This window comes from Benincasa hispida, chromosome 11 (genome assembly GCF_027475165.1).
Source record: "Benincasa hispida cultivar pf3 chromosome 11, pf3_genome.v1.1, whole genome shotgun sequence".
Classification (NCBI taxonomy): Eukaryota; Viridiplantae; Streptophyta; class Magnoliopsida; order Cucurbitales; family Cucurbitaceae; genus Benincasa; species Benincasa hispida.
The window spans coordinates 13715241-13722825 of record NC_143488.1 but is presented as its reverse complement, the minus strand read 5'-3'; positions in this window follow the sequence as shown (position 1 = coordinate 13722825).

Here is a 7585-nt window from a genome sequence, read left to right as displayed (position 1 = left end):
TTTAATTTTCAAAATTTAACTTAGTTTCTTAAACCATTGGTAAAAATAGATAACAAAAGAAGGAAATTATTTGTGCATTTCAGTGAGTCATTAATTAAATTATATACATCAAAACTATTTGAAGTATATCTTTATAATGTTAAAATTTTAGAGTAGACAACAAAACATTATCAAGATAAATTAATTCTTTGAGATTTGAATAATATTTCTTTAAGCATTATTATGTTAGAAATAAGTAATGCAATGAATCATGACAATCAATAAGCATTTATAATGGTAAAATGGATAAGATATAAATCCATGACCAAACATACGTAGAGGTAAAATGGTTAAAACATATATCTAAATCAAATATATATATATAAATAAAATGGTCTAGTGATATAGTAATATATATACAAATAAAATGGTTTACTGATGACTATTTTTAGGCTAGATTGATTTGTTACTCTCACTATTGTTCAATATTTGGGGTAAAGAGTGAAATAGTGAGGAGTAAGAAGTTTATAAGTCTAGGAAATTATGAACTCCTAGGATCAACTGAAGGAACTCAATCTAAAGAAATCCATGAGCGGAAGCGGATCGTCCAAATTTTATTTCGAATGAAAAATAAATTTTACAACAAACATACATATTATGCATTATAAGAAAAACTACTGCATGCTTTTTAAGAAAGAAAAAGGTTCATGAGATTATATCTTTGAAAAACACTTCTTCTTATATAACCTTCAAACTATCACGAACTCAACAAACAACAACAAACTTGAAGACCCTCTTGAAGAAATCTCGAACAAAAAGTATGAGGACACAACCACAGGGAGTCCTCGGTATTCTCAGGGTGAGAACCTAGAAGTGGTGGGCTTTGACTATTTTCTTAAGGAGGGCGTTGAGTTTGGAGGAGGAAGAAGATTGAAGACTTCCTATTGTATTGCAAAGTTCTCAATCGTTTAGTGAATAATCTCTATCGTATAGGTTTTCACTAGTCATGTAGATTTTGTTAGGAAGAAAAAAAACTTATTTCTTTTTATTCCATTTGCCATAAAAACCAATTAACTACCAACTAAGGTGGTTAGAGAGAAAATATGATTTATTATTTAAAATAATAAAATAATATAAATAAATATGATAACCAACTTATTATATTATATTTATAACCTATAGTTTTGATATTGTATCATATACAATATAAACTATAGTTCTTTTTCTTTATTTTATGGAATTTAATATAAAATTTAACACCTATGAATTACATTCATAGAAAATATATTTATTTCCTCTAACTAAACTATAATGTATCAAATACATTATAATAATTATATCATATATAATTGAATCTATTTAATTTTATCATATATAATTGAATTTCCTCTTATTAATTTGAATATTTCAAATTAACCCAAAAACTAAGACCTTATGAACCTGTAGCTTGAAGCTCCAACGGTATGTGAATAATTAATTAAACTCTTTAATTACATTATTCACCATCTGTTAACTGTCGGATACTTTACTTAAGACCAACAGTTGCATTCTTCACATTACATGTATATTTCTGTATCCCTTGGATATAACCAACCAATAGTACAATAACCCTTCAGAAATTGCTTGTAAGTACAGTTGGACCAAATTACCTTTTTGCCCCTGTAGTTACATTTAACTCCTTAAGTACCGCTGATTCCTCTAATGAACAATAGATGGTAGTCCCAATATGACTAAACCCCTCTCGGGCCAGGAGAGGGTGTGGCGCTACATTTCTCAAGACCCGGAATCAGCCATTAAGGGAGTAATTTATCTACTTACCTCTGTTTTGGCGAAGGAGTTTGTAACGACCCGACTCCCTAAGGCTCGAGCTAGGACGTTACTATACACATGCATGCATAGAATTTAAAATGATACATTTCCATAGCGAAATAAATGCTAAATAAATAAAGTCAAATAAAATATTTTTATTAAAACTAAATAAAAGTCAAATACCAAGTTTCCCATAAATCATAATTAGAAATTTAATGAGTCTAGAAAACTGTAAAAGTGGAAACGAATACTAATCAATAAGTTTCAAACATGAAGATTGAAAGTGGAAAAACATGAAAGAAATCTAAACATCATGAGCGGAAGCATAAAACTAGTCCCAGTGGCTCGTTCACGGATTCCACTTGTCATTCGCCAGAGCATCCCTACTCTGGCCTGAAACATAAACATGAGAAAGAGTGAGTATAAAAATACTCAGTAAGTAACTCCACTACTGGGATCAGGCTAGATCCTCTCAATGCCTACCTTTAGTGGAACATATAAACTGCTCTAGTTCTCATGGGACACATACATAAATGAAAAACTTATTTCTATCCTACTGTAGTTAAGTATGCCCACTACCTCTAGTAAGACCCGTACGACCCACAACCTCTGGTGAATCCCGAAGAAAACACAATCTTTTATGTATGCATGATTATGCATACAACTCTTCCATATACACATAATCCACTTAATGTGTACCTCTTTCGTACACGTGGTTACGTATACACATCTTTCATATACACATAACCCAAATAAATCAAAATAAAGAAATAAAAAAGTACTTCTTTTATTTCATCCGAAAAGTCCTTTTCTTTTTAGTTCCACGACCTGGCCTGGTAAGTATCTAGCCGAACTTTTTTTGTTCCAATGAATCGTAGATAAAATTATTTATTTGATTTGAAAACACAAAATGGTTTTGAAACAAATAAAATCGAAAAAACAAGAATCATAAGAAGAGTTATTATTTCGATTCCTATGATACAGAAAAAGTTGATATAGAATCAAGGTTCCATTCTTTATTATTATTTGTGTACCTCTTTCGTACACCTGGTTATGTATACACCTCTTACGTATACACCTAACCCACTGAGTATGTACCTCTTCCGTACACCTAGTTATGTATACACCTAACCCACTGAGTATGTACTCCTTTCATACACTTGGTTATGTATACACCTCTTTCGTATACACATAACCCACTGAGTATATACCTCTTTCATACACCCCAAATTATCTCTATAAATATAGGGATGGGTACCTCTTTCATTCACATGGTTATGTATATACCTCTTTCATATACACATAATCCACTGAGCGTGCACCTCTTACATACACCCCAGTAACCTCTAGGTATGTATCACTTCATACACACCAGCCCTAGTACATCTCTTTCATGTACTAGCGCCCTTGGAGGTGCATCACTTTCATGCAGTCACATAGTCTGGAAAGGAAAAGAGATTGCATCTAATTTCATATTATATATAACATTCACATAATCATGAATCCTCTAAAATCTCCTGATCAAGGTCATGTTAATTATCCTCAACATACGTAATTAATCTAGTACTAATGGATCCACTCTAGTACATCATTTTCAAGCACTAACTCATGTAAACAATCAAACATTTGAAATTCCATAATACATCATATAGCTTATACACTTTCATAATAAATCACATAAATAAGCACATCAACGAAATGCTCCAACTTTCACCTAACTTTAAGACATTCCCGTTGTAGTGTAGCTTAACTCATAATTTAGGGTCATTCCCAATCGTACTTTTAATATATCTCACAAAATTCCAAATCATGCTCATACATTAACATGCTTCAGACATATTATCACATGCTCATATATCTTTTCTAAGCAATCCATTAAATCTCAGAATAGTCAAAATTATCCTTGTAACTAGTCTTACAATCTTTAACATAAATCATAAATTTATCGGCACAAAGGCAGTTTCAGTAGTAAGATTACTTGCCTTAAACTTAAGCCCAAATAAACTAACAATCTTCTTCTTAGAATGGAATAATCTTGGAGCAACTCCCAAAAGTTGAAGCTTAAATTGAACTCGCTCCCAAACTTTGCAAACAAAGCCAACGAAAACTTGTCGATAAAGTCTTAATCTCACCGGACAGTGGCTCTAACCAATCCAAATTCTGGAATCTAACCTGCAAATTTATGGGTAGATCAGTTCTTGGCCAAAACTTAATTAAATAACAATGGTATTCAAAAACGACCCAAAACACCCAAAACAGAACTCTGATTGACAAATAAATTCCACTCACAACAACTAATCATTAACAAAAAAAAAAAGAATCCAAGAACCTGACAAAATCCGAGGCTGGGGTCGATCAGAACTACGACGCATGTAGAAAAGTGCCAAAATGACTGATTGGCTATAGGAAAGTGCGATCTAGCACGTCTGGAAGTGACGGTTGTCGGTGGGTTCGCACGCAGAAGGCCTCGATCATTGACGGTGGACAAACAACAGGGCTCGACGAAGAACGGCTGAATGAAGAAAGTCGATCGATGGCGAGCGACTAGAAGCGGCTGAAGGCAATGGCTGAAGCGGCTATAGCAACGGCTGAAGTGGGAGTGCGAGGGTTGGATCCAGTGGTGCGACCAGTTGAAGGTGGACGTGCGACACTTCGAGGTCGACGAACGGTGGTCGGTGTCGGCTGGGCAACAATGGGGACGAACACGAGACGAAGGGTGGGGGCAGCTAAGGCAGATCATGAGAGAGGGAGAACTTTCAAACAGAAGGAAGAAAGAAAAGAAAATTTATTTTATTTAGTTTTATTTTATTTTATTAGAGCAAATCTAAGATTTTATTTTATTTTATTCTATCTCATTTTATTCTTTCCTTCAATACACAAATAAATAAAAATATATATATATATATATTTAAAACACCCTTTCCTTTTCCTCTTAAAATCCAAATTTCAAAATTGAACCAATTTCCCTAATTTAAATTAAATTTTCGACATTAACTTAAATATAAAATCAATGCGACATGAAATCCAAATTTTCCTTTAAACAATCAAATTTCTAAATTAACAAAATGTCCTCACATTTTACAAAAATATAGAATTTGAATTAAAAAAAAACTCGGTATGTTACAGAGTGAATTCCATCTTGTATAACTGAGTTCCCAATTCCCCAATCAACCGAATCCCCAAAATGGTAGGCTTGTTGAGTCGGCGATCTGACCACTCTCACCCATACAAATCAAACGACTGCCGTCATAGACAGAAGTTTACAACTCACTCATGATTAAAGTCATGTTACCTGTGGTCATCCTACGTGAAATGAAAGTCTCTATTCTGAACGGCGTTATATAATGAAACTAAGCATTTTGTGGTCCGGTCTTATACAAAATCCTTTATATAGAATATCCTGCTCGCATGTCTAATACATGAATGATCAGGATTAGATCATTTATAGCACTTTACAACAATTGTAACACCTACAAAGTGGGCCATACTCATAGTCTCACCAGGATAAGGTACCTAGCCTTATCCATATACTACAGACCATTTAGGTTATCAATTAAACATGATCCATCTATATGCTTCCACATACATGTTTAAGTTATAACGATAATCTTGGATGTTAGTTTATTGGTTTGTGGTTAATGCAACTAAAATATCACATATTTTATAGACAAAGTGAATAAAAATATGATATATTATTAATCACATAAAAGTTTGTTCATACAAGGTTTACAAACTATAGAACCTACGAGATTTAAAGCATCAAACCCAACAATCTTCCACTTGTCTTAAAGCTAGCGGGGTATACAAGTTAATAATAATTATAAAAAAAAAGTACACAAAAAAATAAACTAGGGCATAACACGCCCATTACAAGATCTCCCACTTGCCCTAATCCAGTTGTGGTCTGTCCTATAGACCCATACTCTGTAGGTGACCCTTAAACACTATAGCCTTGAGGGTCTTTGTAAATGGATCAGCAATGTTGTGCTCCGAAGCTATCTCCGTGATAATCACATCCCCACGATGCACAATCTCTCGAATGTGATGATACTTCCACTTTATGTGTTTGCCACGTTTATGACTCCTAGGCTCACGGGAATTAGCCACAATACCACTATTATCATAATAAAGTGTGATGGGCTTTGACATGTCTAGAACAACTTGCAGATTAGTTAGGTGAGCCAAACAGCCTCCTTAGCAGCTTCACAAGCCACTACATAGTCAGCCTCCATGGTGGAGTCCGCGATGCAACCCTGCTTGGTGCTTCACCATACTATAACCCCTCCATTAAGAGTGAACACTGATCCTGATGTGGATTTTCTAGACTCCCTATTAGTTTGAAAATCAGAGTCTGTGTATCCCGTAAGGATCAAATCCTTAGAACCATACACAAGTCTGTGTATCCCGTAAGGATCAAATCTTTAAAGTCTATGTATCCAGTAGGATAGATACATAAGGATGTTCTTAACGACTGTCCAGTGATCATATCCTGGATTAGATTGATATCTATTAACTATCCTTACTACATAGATGATGTCAGGTCTAATACATAACATCGCATACATCTAACTGCCCATGGTAGATGCATAGAGGACCTGTCTCATATCCTCAACCTCTTGAGGTGTCTTAGGACACTATTCCTTAGACAAAGTAACTTTGTGCTTGAAAGACAATATGCCCCTTTTGGTGTTCTACATCGAATACTTGACAAATATCTTGTCAATATATGACACTTGAGACAAAGCTAGCATTTTTTTCTTTCAATCTCGAAAGATCTAAATACTAAGAACAAACTTAGCCTTTCCTAACTCTTTCATTTGGAATTGGGTCGCCAGCCAATTCTTAACTGTAGTCAGTAAGCCTACATCATTCCTAATGAGCAGGATATCATCTACATAGACACAAAGCTCATCAACGTTCTGATTAAAGCCATAAGATTTGATCACAGTATCAAACCCTATATTCCAAGACTGAGATGCATTTTTCAGTCCATAAATGGACCGATTAAGCTTGCAAACTTTTTGCTCTTTACCTTGGAATATGAATCCCTCGGGCTACACCATATAAATGGTCTCCTTGAGATTTCCATTCAGAAAAGCAATCTTAAAATCCATTTTCCATATCTCATATTCATAATACAAGGAAATGGATAAGAGGATCCGGATAGACTTCGACATGGCAACATGCGAGAAAGTCTCCTCATAGTCGACTCCCTCTACCTAGGTACAACCCTTTGCCACCAGTCTAGCCTTGAAAGTTTGCACCTTCCCATCAGTACCATGTTTCCTCTTGTAGATCCATTTACAACCTATAGGTTTAACCCTATTAGGTTGATCTACAAGATCTCAAACTGAATCGAAGTACATAGACTCCATTTCGAGATCCATGGCTTTGATCCATTCATCTTTGTCAACATCCTCCATTGCCTTCTTGTAAGACAATGGATCCTCAACCTCGTCATCAACTACCATAGCTAGGATTTCAGTTAAACCATTATAGCGAATATGTGGGTTCGCAACCCTCCAACTAAGTTGAGGTTCCCTCAACACTTGACCTACTAGATGAACCTACTACAACAACTCTTGTTAAGGTGATAGACTCTTCAATAATTCTTGTTGAAGACTTAGTAGTTTCTTTGGAAAACTCATTCAACACAATTTTACTTCTAGGTCTATGCTCCCTTATGTGGTCCTCCTTAAGAAAAGTAACATTTATCAATACAAATAATTTGTTTTCTTTAGGATCATAGAAATAACTACCTCTCGTTCCCTTGGGCTAGCCTACAAATAGGCATAAC